We start from the raw sequence: 14,366 nt of genomic DNA, 5'->3' as shown, positions 1-14,366 counted from the left end.
AGATGACAAATTTCATGGCCTGGTTATGGTAAAAATGGCAAATTTCACAGTTTGTCATGGATTAATAGAAAAGGAAAACAAACACAAATGAAGTCATCCCAATTGTTAGAAATAATTCCAGAGTGACTATTTGATGAATTTAAACAATGGGATGGAATGCAGGCCATTCAACACGTAACCCACGATTTAAAATTTAATAAAAGACCTTGTAGCTTTATACTCAAACATCCTCATGCTGAAGGTTGAATTCAAACACACTTGCACTTCAGCCTGAGCCCGTAATGAGCAAGCTCCAAATTCCAAAAACCTGAGTTTACCCTTCTTCATGAAAAATAATAAAGCATCCATGAAATGTTTTCACGATGAACCGTGGATTGCAGATTTTCAGGGTCGTTGGTGACATCATGATAGATGAGGAGATTTATCTACACGTTTGGAAATGTTACACAGCTCAGTCGCTCCACCTGGAAAATATCTTTAAAAGATTAAGGGACTGAGCCCATCTTCATAGTTCATTCCCTTTCGTTCTAGTTTCAACTTTATTCCCTATCCTTGCTCATTCTCAGTTACTACCGCAACCTTGTGAAAAACGTGTTGACCAGGGCTTCATTCACCATGGGATTCTGAGAAGGGTCTTAGGGAAGAATTGGGTAATCCATCATCATCTCTTTAAACTCAGATTCTGTAGCCTGGGCTTAAGGCCTGGCATTCCTGCGGCTTTGGTAACTGTTTCTCCACTTTGTCCAAAATCCCTCAAAAGAATTCCTCATTGTTTCAGAACCTGAGCAGTGTTATTGCACTGTACCTCATTTCTATGTCTGTATTTGGCTTATGATCCGTGCAGTCCTTGTGTTTTTCTATAGCATTCATGCCTGGAGTCTGAAAAACAAATTCCAAGATTATAGTAGTATTACATACAGCCAAAATTACATTCATTAGAGCTAAAGTTTTCAGGTTGCCTGATACTTGTCAATCCAATCACACTGACCATAAAAATTTAGTCTGCATAAACCTGTTAACCTCTTTAGATTCTTCCACAAAAATGAAGACCTCTAACTAGACAGTAAATGCTAACGTATATGCAGGTGAATAAAAGTAGGAAGATAAAACAAGCGGTGACAATTGATGCCTTCAAGCACTAAGGTTTAGCGACTGTCCAAAAGTCTCAGGTGGAATAGGCACAGGACAGGATTTATATTATAAAAGTACATTCTAAATCCCTAATAAAGAAGGCATAGCTCATTTTTCCCCTCTGCATATTCAAAGCAATCACATTTGGTTTATTGTCAGCTTTGAAAATCATGACTAAGTCATCTGGAATTTAGAAATAAACAACAAAGAGTAGTCAGATACTGATGCCTCTTTTTTTACTTTATCGGGAGATTTTTAAGTCCATGGAAAAAAAGACAAGCAGAATGACCCCGGCTTCACCTTCAATCCCTTCAGTGCTTCCATAAACATTCTGTCCCACACTTTCACCTTGCTCACATATGTCACCTTGTAATGTTCCTGTGTGTATGTCTTACCTACACAACTAGACTGTAAGTTCCTTTAGGGGAGGGTCTTTATCATCTTTTAATCCATCCTGGAAGCACTGAGAATAATTCAAGGCCATAAGTTCTAGCTGACTTGAGAGACACTCCTCAGGACCCCATCAAGGCCATCAGTTGCACAGCTTACCAATTTCACTGTAGTGATCTGCGACGGGTCTTCCTAAATCACTGCTAAGGACTCAAGTCTCCAGAGCTCCACGGAGTATCACCGCTTAATATTCCCAGCACTGCCATAGAAAACAGTTTCATATGCAAATATAGCCACTCAGCTTTCTGATCAGAGACGCTTCACATTAAGGAAAGGCTGCTGGAACATCTGGTGTCCCATCAAGTTCCGAATATCACCATCAGTAAAGAGTGAGCCCCATTTGGAGTGTCAGGATAAAGGCACTAGCCTCTGGCTGAGCCCCCGATGCATATTGCTGATGGAATCTGAAGACAATAGTCATTTGCTCTAAGTCTGTGACAAATGATATAGGTTCTGGCAGATAAGAAAGAACTGAAATTTGAACCTGTTTTAAGGCCACAGGATCTTATGTTCACTAGTGCTCTGTTGTCTTCATTCTCATTCCCTGATAAAAAAAAAAAAGTCTCTGCAGTTTTCTGGGGGGTGAAGTAGGGATTGGTGGGCAATACCACTGAGCCACTATAGACGAAGGAACTTCCAAAAATCAGAGGTTGAGCAAAGAGTTGAGTGTAAAGCTGAAATCTAAAGAATCCAAAGCAGACCTTGAAGCAAAGGCTAAAACCAAGGGGCCCGAAGCAGGAATGGAAAGTAGAAATCCAGAGTTAGAAGCTGAAGCCCTGGTGGATCAAAAGTGATCAATCTAATACCAATGAGCTATAGTCTAAAATATGGCCTTTTTTTTTTTGCTTGCTCTCATATACCCTTTTAAAACAGATGCTTAGATAAGCCATAAAGAACAAAGGAAAAATGTACACTGCCTCTTCTTGGTGTTTCTTTCATCTCACAGGAAAAATGACAGGGCTTTCTAAACTTATCCAGTGGAAAACTCAGACCCAATGTGAGTCTTCTTGAAGTAGGAGGTTGGATCGCTTGACCTCTCTTCTTAACCTCATCTAGTGCATCAAGTTGAAAAACTAGCCCTGACCTTTTGCAACAAATCCTTGAATCCCCCATTTTGGGTTTTGTGGCTGCATGAGAGGCAGGGCTTCGTCTTATTAGGCTGGGTGCAGGTGGAAGTGGTAAAGATGTGGTTGATACCCTTCAGTGGGGGTTATTAGAGGTGCAAAATGATACACTCAGGCTGAACGAATGGCCAGAGGTTCCACACAGCTTCCTCCTCCTCGGCCTGATACCTGTCAGTTACATTTCATCTCGGATTGCTCTTCAGTCTGCCAGTGGGCAACTGGTAGACCTTTCTAACTGACCTAAAACATCTCCAGGTATCCTGATGCCAGAGCTATGGTGGCAATGGTCAGCTGTGAGGTTAATGGTCAGCTGTGAGGTTAAATTAACTTAAATCTGATAATGCAGACTTGGGTTTGCCACTTACCAACTCTGGGGCTTTGAGAAAACTACTTAATCTCTTTAAGACTAAGGTGTTAGATTTGTCAGATGGTTTTCTTCAAGGTGTATGTATTCATTAGAGATTTGTCAAATGGTTTTCTTCAAGGTGTATGCATTCATTAGAGATTTGTCAGATGGTTTTCTTCAAGGTGTATGTATTCATTAGAGAGGCACATAAGGCTGATGATGGTGGTGACAACGATGATGATACCTATCAGCCACTTTACCCAACAACAATTAATTTTCTACTGGTATAGGTCAGCCAGCTCTGCTCCAGGCAAGACTCAGCGATTCAGGTTGTACCTAGTAAGTGATTCTGACTGGAGCCCCATTAAATCCTCTGCAACTGCACAAGGAAAGAGGAAAGCAAGAAAGCCAAGAATCTCATGGAGGTTTAAGAGGTGGAGTCTATTCACACCCCATTGACCAGAATCAGTCCCACAGCTTTACCTCGATTCAGTGGGCTTGGGGAATGTTCCAGAAAGAGGAGGGGAGACACACACCTTGGTAAGTATTGCTAGGATCTGCCCTAGCCACCGTGGAGGCAGTTCATCTAGCTATTGGCAGCAGTTCGTGGAACTGGGCATGGAGAATCTGGAGCAGTAGAAACCAGGCTATGAATCAAAGAAGCAAGGGCTATAGCAGAGATTAGGAGGACACATCTTCATAGATGGGGAGCTGACGAGGGATAAATGTAACCATTTGAGTGGGCCTGCTCATCATCACCTCATTTATCCAATACTTTCCTGGATAAATGAGAGTGGGAATCCCTCCTTAGTCCAATCCTAACTAATATGATGTGAAGCCTGGATGTCTTTGTAAAGCCACTTTCCAAAAGCTGTTGAGATTGCTATGAATTGGTACAGTCAGGAAAAGCTTCAAAGAAAGTTAAGAACTTGATCTATGTTTTCAAATAGGCAAAGAACTAGACAATTGATACAAGGGTGAAAAGTTCATATGCTGTTAGCTGTTTTGTCCCCTAATTACCAAGGAAGATGATGAAAATTAAAGAAGGGAGGGTCACTAAAATTTTTGGTCATAGAATGAAAGTGGTCATAGGATGAAAATATATCCTTCCATTTTAAAAAAATTTTAATGTTATAGGCAAATTATTTTTTAAAAGATACCTTCTTCAGCCGTAAGTTCTGAGCTTGATGGTACAGACTTCATGTTTACAGATAAAGGGAGAGTTGCAATGTAGAAAATTGCCAAAAAGCATCCCTAATCTTCTTACAAAATTGTCTAAGAGTCTCATGATACATGTGCTTTCTGCTTTAACTGAACAAAGAAAAAAAAAGGGAGGGTGGGGGGAGGAAAGTAAGTATTGTGACGAGCAATGGACCTAAGGGAAAAGAAATACTCAGAAAGTGATCAATAATTCTTCCATATTTTCTTCTAGGGTACAAGGGAAAAAGTCAAGGGCTTTACCACCAAGTTTAGATAAAGTCTAGTAGCTTGAGAACTTTTCATGCCAAAGCATCAGTGTTCCAATCCCTAGGGATACTATATGTATGTTATAAAAAGAAAATGGAACCAACTTACAGTTCATGCACCTACAGATCTTCCTCACTTGAGTGACTTCTTCTCAATTATTAGAGGCCCGTAGATGAATGAAAATGTAAGTCTGTTATGTAACACCTGATAAGAGAAATATGGAGAGGCTGATATATACACATTACCCAGTTGTTATATGTATTATAGCTTACTTTAATTGGTTTTCCTTTTAAAGCTAAAACATGATCATAGGTAATGGAATTTAATTAACATTTACAGGTCTGTTCCAACAAATAATGTAACCTATTTTTAATGCATTTCTAAGAGCAGAAGCATTTACCTTTCTCTGTGATATAAGTTATCTATACTGAAACAACTTATTTTCTCTAAAACCATTTCTTCCTCCTGAAGCTCCTAATTCTTATAATGTTTCCCCCCATGTTGGTTATTTATCTTTTGTTTCTCAGGCCCACAGCCTTCCCTTCTACACTCTGCTGGGTATTGCTGGGGCTGGAAGCCTGCAAACTACATTTCCCAGATTCCTTGCCAGCTGACTTCTTATTCATGTCCTGTCAGTTGGAGGAACTGTTTGAAGATTAGAAAGTGGGAGGAAAGACAGAAGCAGTGGTTTGGTTTTTTTTTTCTCTGCTTCTTATTTCAACAGCACAGCAGTCGCTAGGAATTTCTGACGGTATGGTGACAGCAGGCGCAGAGGAACTACAGCCACTAGAGCCCCAGAGTGGGCAGCCCTGACCACAGTGCCGGTTACCCTGAGGCAACATTCCGTCGGCAGTTTGGGCAGCAGCCGGTCTGGGCTCCTAAGCTCCAGTCCAAGAGCACCAGAAGCTTCCTCCTTTTTCCATTAGTCTGTCCAGGTATAAAGCCTTGACGTCATGCATGACCATTCTCCCTCTCTGGTACAGCCTGTCAATCATCTTTTGCTTCATGATATGCTTCACACACGTATATTCTTTCTTTTCTATTCTCATTTACTCTGCCTTGGCCCACTCCTCATTCCCTGCTTCTTTCACGGGACCCCACAATATTCCCCCAGACACGAAACCGGGAGAGACCTGCATTTAAATTTCAGTTCTTCCAGTTACTTGCTGTGTGGCCTTGGACAAGTGATTTCACTTCTTTAAGACTCAGTTTCCTCATCTGTAGTAATAATAAGCAAAATTCGTTAAGTTATTGAGAACTACAATGTACTTGGGGCTCTGTTATCATTCTCTATTTTAATACTTATAATAATCCCATGATGTATGTGTTATGATTCTTTCATTTTTATAGTTGCAAAAACTGAGGTTTAGCAGAGTTAAGGAATTTGCTTAAAATCTCACTGCTGATTAAGGGAGGAAGTCGGGGTTGAACCCAGGTACCTCTGACTTAAAAGACTGTGTTCTGAAGCTTATTTAAGTGCAGATCATAATATAGATATTGTGAGGTTATTGCAATGATTAAATGAGATGTGTAAAGCGTGTATAGGGCCAACATAAAATAAGCATGTAATGAATGATGGATTTTATGTCATAAAAGTACTATAGTGTTCTTTATATCTTATATAGTCTTCTTTATATCTTATTACATGTGTATATCAATAGCCCTATATATCCTGCTTTGATCATCTTAACCCAAATGATTGGGTGTTTATCCCCCCTAGAAGCTTATATGAGAGTTAATAGGAAAAAAGGTTTTGCCTTACAGCTAGTTTTGCTGGAACATGTAAGTTTTATAGACAGACTCATACTCGCATTAAAGTACCCATATATTTCCTTATGTATTAATTTGTTCATACATGAATATACACTTTTCTTTTTGTGTAGGCATAGTCCTAGTTGACACTTAACAAAACTTACTTACACTTGAATCTTTAATGTTTTTGATATTAGGAGAGCAATCAAGATAAGTAGAGGCCTTCCCTGCTGGTGCAGTGGTTGAGAGTCCGCCTGCCCATGCAGGGGACACGGGTTCGTGCCCCGTTCCGGGAAGATCCCACATGCCGCGGAGCGGCTGGGCCCGTGAGCCATGGCCGCTGAGCCTGCGTGTCCGGAGCCTGTGCTCGGCAACGGGAGAGGCCACAACGGTGAGAGGCCCGCGTACCGCCAAAAAAAAAAAAAAAGGTAAGTAGAAAAGCCAACTTCCAGGAAGCAGGAGTTGGCCCAAGGAGGTCAGGAGCAACCCAGTTAGAGAAAAAGGGGGAAAATCCTAAAGGCAGATCCCATGCAAGCCTAGAGCTAGAACACAGATCCAGTGAGTTCTGTTTCAAAATACAGTATATGTTTTCACGTAGTCTAGCTATGTTCTTCACTGAACCACTGGTTTTATTCGTTTCAATAATAATGTTTTATAGCCCAAAGTCAAAAATTAGCAAAATTAGGAACCCAAGCAAACTTTTGGTATCTTCTGTGATCAATTCTTAAAATTTCTGGAGCATCACCTCATCTTCAAAGGATTTTGTTTATTTTTAAAGCAACCTGTCTCTCCTTTCTTACCCTCCATGGATAATTAGAATTAGCTCCTCAGGAGGCTCATGGTATAGCAAAAAGAGGAGTGAATGGGGGTCAGGAGACCTGGGGTCTGATGGTGGCTCTGATGCTAAACATCTTTGTGAACTCTTTGAGCCTTCATTCTCTCCTTTGTACAATGAGACCTGCAGTTCCACCTGGTGCAGAAATTTTTATTTTAATTAAGAATACTGGGGCTTCCCTGGTGGCACAGTGGTTAGGAATCCACCTGTCAATGCAAGGGACATGGCTTCGAGCCCTCATCCGGGAAGATCCCACATGCCGTGGAGCAACTAAGCCCGTGTGCCACAACTACTGAGCCTGCGCTCTAGAGCCCGCAAGCCACAACTACTGAGCCCGCGTGCTGCAACTTCTGAAGCCCGCGCGCCTAGAGCCCGTGCTCGGCAACAAGAGAAGCCACAGCAATGAGAAGCCTGTGCACCACAACGAAGAATAGCCCCTGCTCACCACAACTAGAGAAAGCCCGCGCGCAGCAAAGAAGACACAACACAGCCAAAAAAAAGAATACTATTCCATTCTGATTCATTGCAATGAATTGAAGCATACCCAAAGCGTGAATTTGGCTGCATTCCAAAATTCTGCCTCTGGGAACTCTAATCTTAACAATTTCACAGAACATTCGGTTGACCAAACGCTCTGAGCAACCACTCCGTGTGCATTTGCTTAATGTTCTGGAGGATGTGGGACCCAGTACCAACCTCCAGAGAGCTTATCGTCGAACTGGTGAAGCAACACCAAAGCGAAAATGCAAGTACAGGGTGAAATAGGACATGAATCAATTTTTTTGAGTGCTAAGCAGACAATAGTGCTGGGAACAATCACGGACAAAGAAGAAGGCATGGTCCATTTGAGGGAGAGTTTAAAGGCAAGTTTGAACAAAGTGGAATGAGTGAAGAGGGAGAGGATGAGCAGAAAACAGTATGGGCAGAGAGTGAAAGCCCTCGAATGCCTGTATAAGAAAACTTGACTTCATTCACCACACAATAGGGAGCCATCATCAGGTTTTAAACAATAAAATGATAACTTCTAAAGAATCATGAAGGCTGTCAGAATTGTTATTGGTCATGACATACAGATGTTTCATACATCTGAATGAACCGCTAAACCTTCAGAGCTTGGTCTTTATCTCATTTAATTGGATGAGTTGGATGGGTTCTCACAATCCATAAGAGCTTTATTTCAAACATACAAGTCACACTTACAGACATTCTTTTAAGTGTCTTTTGCTTCAATTAAGATACCTCCAACTTAAAGTGAATAAAGATCAAAACTAGTAGCTAGCGACAAAGTAAAAGCATCAAAGAATCCCAGTCTCTAGAACTTTCTCTTGCTTATTTAATTTTTTAACTAGATCTTATTTTACAAGGGGCTATTGAGCCTTTACGCTCCTCTCACATCTTTATACACATGTTGCTTATTCATTTCTTCAGTTTTGCAGTAAAGTTAAAACTCTGTCTTCATCCCAAGAAGGCAATTGGTTACATTTTAGGGGACGACAATGCCAATCACTTGGGTGGCTGGTGGATATTTCCTTGTTTTGTCATATTTAAAAGAACCAAACAGAAAACTTCCAGCATTCACTACCAAGGATTGGAGAGAGAAGAAATATCTATCTATTAGCATGAAACTTTGCTGTTTTCTCTACTGAATTAACTCCAATCATTTTAAGAAAGAACATTTCAATACATTTTTCTGACAGGTAGGAAATTAACTACATACCAGAAGCTATTGAATTCGACTTTAACAGTATCAATAAACATTTCTGATTAAATTATGAAATTGATTTTATAATTTTGACCGTTATGTTTTTACATCAATATCATCATATGGCAGTAAATGTAGTTACTACTTCCTTATTGATCTCAGACACGGCACTCTAAAGTATTCATTTGACTATATTACAAAATCAAACTTGATTTCCTGTAGTACTGCAGTAACTTCAGGTCGTAATCTAGTCTGAAGAATCAAAATAGATGAATTATTCAGTTATTAAAAGACATATTTTTCCTTGGAGGAAAAGGAACACTTTGGTCAAGTCATCCTTAATGATTGTGTTATAGGATATTTCTCCATGTGGGATTACTTTGTGTGGGTCTCACACAAATATACTATTGCCTCCCACTTATGTGTTATCAATCATGTTTCTTGTGAATAACATAAACGCCACTCGAAGAGAAAGAAATGTTTATCCTTCCTACTTAGGAATTCAACCAAAATGCAACGTTTCCATGACTTTAAAAACCAATGTCTTGGTCTCCCCAGCACATCCCATCAAAATAATACTAATATATTGAGCCGTTGCATTTCCTGAGAGGGTTACATATCTTATGTGTCTTTCACTGGATACATTTTTTTTATTAGAGTGTAATTGCTTTGCAATGTTGTATTAATTTCTGCTGAAAAGCTAACTGAATCAGCTCTATGTATACATATATCCCCTCCCTCTTAGACCTCCCTCCCACCCACCCACCTGCCCCATCTCACCTATCTAGGTCATCACAGAGCACTGAGCTGAGCTCCCTGTGCTATACAGCAGGCTCCCACTAGCTATCTATTTTACACATGGTAGTGTATTTATGTCAAATCTAATCTCCCAATTCATCCCACCCTCCCCTTCCCCTGCTGTCCATATATCTGTTCTCTACATCTGTGTCTCTATTCCTGCCCTGGAACTAGGTTCATCTGTACCATTTTTCTAGATTTCACATACATGCATTAATATACAATATTTATTTTTCTCTTTTTTGACTAATTCACTCTGTATGACAGACTCTAGGTCCATCCATGTCTCTACAAATGACCCAATTTCATTCCTTTTTATGGCTGAGTAATATCCCATTGTATATATGTACCACACCTTCTTTATCCTTTCATCTGTCGTTGGACATTTAGGTTGTTTCCATGTCTTGGTTATTGTAAATAGTGCCACAATGAATATTGGGATATATGTGTCTTTTTGAATTATGGTTTTCTCAGGGTATATATCCAGTAGTGCGATTGCTGGGTCATATGGTAGTTCTAGTTCTAGTTTTTTAAGGAACCTCCATACTGTTCTCCATAGTGGCTGTATCAATTTACATTCCCACCAACAGTGCAAGAGGGCTCCCTTTTTTCCAGACCCTCTCCAGCAATTATTGTTTGTAGATTTTTTGTTGATGGCCATTCGGACTGGAGTGAGGTGATACCTCATTGTAGTTTTGATTTGCATTTCTCTAGTTATCAGTGATGACGAGCATCTTTCATGTGCCTCTTCGCCATCTGTATGTCTTCTTCAGAGAAGTGTCTATTTAGGTCTTCTGCCCACTTTTTGATTGGGTTGTTTATTTTTTTATTTTGAGCTGCATGAGCTGTTTGTATATTTTGGAGATTAATCCTTTGTCTGTTGCTTCATTTGGAAATATTTTCTCCCATTCTGAGAGTTGTCTTTTCTTCTTATTTGTGGTTTCCTTTGCTGTGCAAAAGCTTTTAAGTTTAATTAGGTCACATTTGTTTATTTTTGTTTTTATTTTCATTAATCTAGGAGATGGGTCAAAAAGACCTTGCTGTGATTTATGTCAAAATGTGTTTTTCCTGTTTTCCTCTAGGAGTTTTATAGCATTTGGTCTTACATGTAGGTCTTTAATCCACTTTGAGTTTATTTTTGTGTATGGTGTTAGGGAGTGTTTTTTTTTGAATTTTATTTTATTATTTTGTACAGCAGGTTCTTACTAGTTATCTATTTTATACATATTACTGTATATACATCAATCCCAGTCTTCCAACTCATCCCACCCCCCCACCCCTGCTTGCCCCCCCTTGGTGTCCATACTTTTGTTCTCTCTATCTGTGTCTCTATTTCTGCCTTGCAAACCAGTTCATCTGCACCATTTTTCTAGATTCCACATATATGTGTTAATATACGATATTCGTTTTTCTCTTTCTGATTTGCTTCACTCTGTCTGACAGACTCTAGGCCCATCCATGTTTCTACAAATGACCCAATTTCATTCCTTTTTATGGCTGAGTAATATTCCATTGTATATATGTACCACAACTTCTTTATCCATTCATCTGTTGAAGGCATTTAGGTTGCTTCCATGATATGTCTATTGTAAATAGTGCTGCAATGAACATTGGGGTGCATGTTTTTTTGAATTATGGTTTTCTCTGGGTATATGCCCAGTAGTGGGATTGCTGGGTCATATGGTAGTTCTATTTTTAGATTTTTAAGGAACCTCCATAGTGGCTGTATCAATTTACATTCCCACTAACAGTACAAGAGGGTTCCCTTTTCTCCACACCCTCTCCAGCATTTGTTGTTTGTAGATTTTCTGATGATGCCCATTCTAACGGGTGTGAGGTGATACCTCATTGTAGTTTTGATTTGCATTTCTCTAAAAATTAATGATGTTGAGCATCTTTTCATGTGTCTCTTGGCCATCTGCATGTCTTTTTTGGAGAAATGTCTACTTAGGTCTTCGGCCCATTTTTTGATTGGGTTGTTTGATTTTTTAATATTGAGCTGCATGAGCTATTTATATATTTTGGAGATTAATCCTTTGTTGCTTTGTTTACAAATATTTTCTCCCATTCTGAGGGTTGTCTTTTCGTCTTGTTTATAGTTTCCTTTTCTGTGCAAAAGCTTTTAAGTTTCATCAGGTCCCATTTGTTTATTTTTTATGTCCATTAGTCTAGGAGATGGGTCAAAAAAGATCTTGCTGTGATTTATGTCAAAGAGTGTTCTTCCTGTGTTTTCCTCTAAGAGTTTTATAGTGCCCGGTCTTACATTTAGGTCTTAATCCATTTTGAGTTTATTTTTTGTGTATGGTGTTAGGGAGTGTTCTAATTTCATTCTTTTACATGTAGCTGTCCAGTTTTCCCAGCACCACTTATTGAAGAGACTGTCTTTTCTCCATGGTATGTTCTTGCCTCCTTTTTCATAAATTAAGTGACCATACGTGTGTGTGTTTATCTCTGAGCTTTCTATCCTGTATCAGTGATCTATATTTCTGTTTTTGTGCCAGTACCATATTGTCTTGATTACTATAGCGTTGGGGAGCATGATTCCTCCAGCTCCGTTTTTCTTTCTCAAGATTGCTTTGGCTATTCGGGGTCTTTTGTGTTTCCATATAAATTGTAAAATTTTTGTTCTAATTCTGTGAAAAATGCCATTGGTAATTTGATAGAGTTTGCATTGAGTCTGTAGGTTGCTTTTGGTAGTATAGTCATTTTCACAATATTGATTCTTGAAAATGTTTCTGTTATATGGCCAACATTTAAAACCAATGGAAATTTTTATTCAGCAAAAAATAAATATAATAATTTATACATCAAATAATAGATTTTCAATAAATAGACTCTAGAATCTTCAAGTTGGAAGCAATCATAAAGCTCAATTCATCCAGTGTTCCCCAGAGCAGAATTGTCCTGTGTACCATCCCAGAAAATGACCAACTGATCTATCTCAACAGCACTGGAGCCAGAGGACTTTCTCTTTTCTAGATAGGTCATTCCATTCATGAATAATAGTGAACTTTGGAAGTTTCTTCTTATAAAACACTAAAATTTATTTACTGATTGATTTAATGCTTAAAGGGGGAAGGCATTATGAAAACTGTCACTTCAATAAAAGTGAGTCTAGCCCTAGATATTAGTTTCCTATTTTATTATAAGAATATATTACTGGCTTAATTTATGCAGGATAAGAAAATCTCTGAAAGGAAAGATATTTCCAAAAAGTTTGAAAGAGACAAAACAACAGAAATCTAATATTTTTATTATACTGACCAAGATGTTGGATTTCTACAGAGCTGGAGATTTGAAAAGCACGTGACAGTACATGACTTATTGCTCCAAACTCATTAAAATGAGCACTGCTCTCACTAGGATGATACCTATTCATTGTTTTCACAATTAATGGATAGGCTCTGAGATAGAATGATTAATTCAATAATTTATTTGTTAGGCAACTCTATGGAGTGTATTCTTCTCTGTGTCCAGCTCTCTACAAGACTGTTAAGAGTAAGCTGAGCATAATCTCTCCTCTCACAAGCCGGTGGGAATGCAGAGAGCACATAGTGTGCAAAGAGAAGGTTCTGTGATCAGAAGGAGAAAGCCCAGTTTCCACCAGGAGTTCTATCCTGATTTGCTTGTCTTGCCTGGATTACTGCAACTGGCCTTCTAACAACCAATTCAGTTCTGCTTCACTCAAATTCACCTTTCATACTTGTTCGTGATGATTTTTCTAAAATACTAACCTGACTATGCTATTCCCTTGCCTTTAAGCAAAAGTGCATGCTCCTTGGTGTGACATACAGTCATGTATAAGAAGTTCCTACTGTCCTCCAGCCATTTCTCTCAGTAGCAGCCCCACCTCATACCTTGTCCTCCAGCCACACTGACTTCCTTGTGGATGTCCAGACACTCAGGGCTGGCTCACCTCTGGGTCTTCATCCACAAGGATCTCTTTACTGAGGATGACTGTCCTTCCTTGTTTTCTTCGTAGAACAAATTCGATTGAAGCCTCAGATCTCAGCCCAAAGTATCTTTTCAGGAAGTCATTCTGAGTCTCCCAATCGGGGTCTGGCATTTTTCTTCTTGGTTCAAGAGCACCTTGTGTTTACCTTAATTATGGATAGTAAGTTATTGAAAGCCTGTAGCGGTTATGATCCATATACCACTTAGGTTTTGTGATCACCTTATCCAAAGAGAGAAAGAGAGAGGGAGAGATGAGGGAGAGATGCAGGAAGGGAAGAAGGGAGGAAGGAAGGAAGGGAATATGCCTATTTCATAGGTTATTATTAAGCAGTAAAGAAAATTTTTGTGTAAATAAATTATTTAACCTACATCTTCCATAGATCTCAACCTTTCTTGAGTGTTGATAATTATTAAATTGATAAATATTTAAAAGATGGGTGAGTTAGTGAGATTCTGTTAGTGGCTTTGAGTGGCCCAAAGGAGTATTTACAATGTTCACAGATTATATTCCAAGCCTTGTCTGCTCAGACATCCTTTAAGTAACTTAGTACCATGAAAGCTCCAATTTGACTGCAGGTAAAGGACAGTCAGCATGGGCTTCCTTGGAGCAAAAGTAGCTCTAGTGCTGACAGAGGGAAGGTTTGACTCATCAGATTTGGGTAGCACAATCTCATTCTTTACTGGTTACTATATTGAAGTTCGTCTAAGGATAAGAAAAGGTAGACAGACTTGCATGGAGGCAGATTCTACAATAGCAACACTGACAGGCAACCTGAAGACATTTATCCTTAACATTGTTCGAAGGAG

The 14,366-nt window shown here is 39.3% G+C and overlaps 1 long non-coding RNA gene across 3 annotated transcripts in view; it reads right to left on the bottom strand.

Moving 5' to 3' along the window:
• LOC111186566 (uncharacterized) overlaps window positions 1–14,129 on the bottom strand; it is a 35,251-nt gene extending 21,122 nt beyond the window's left edge. For 2 of the 3 annotated variants that reach the window (XR_002647882.2, XR_016395428.1), the window contains exons 1-5: window positions 13,463–14,129; window positions 4,627–4,722; window positions 1,681–1,780; window positions 806–879; window positions 318–475 (exon numbers count right to left, since the gene is read on the bottom strand). This is a non-coding gene — a long non-coding RNA (uncharacterized LOC111186566). The remainder of the gene's footprint in view (window positions 1–317; window positions 476–805; window positions 880–1,680; window positions 1,781–4,626; window positions 4,723–13,462) is intronic. The other variant, XR_002647883.2, reaches the window with a different exon arrangement.
• Between the last annotated feature and the right edge of the window lie 237 nt (window positions 14,130–14,366).

This window comes from Delphinapterus leucas, chromosome 13 (assembly GCF_059928025.1).
Source record: "Delphinapterus leucas isolate spDelLeu-1000000601 "Yukka" chromosome 13, BTC_Dleu_Yukka2, whole genome shotgun sequence".
In the NCBI taxonomy this organism is placed as follows: domain Eukaryota; kingdom Metazoa; phylum Chordata; class Mammalia; order Artiodactyla; family Monodontidae; genus Delphinapterus; species Delphinapterus leucas.
This window is presented reverse-complemented; position numbering and strand designations above follow the sequence as displayed.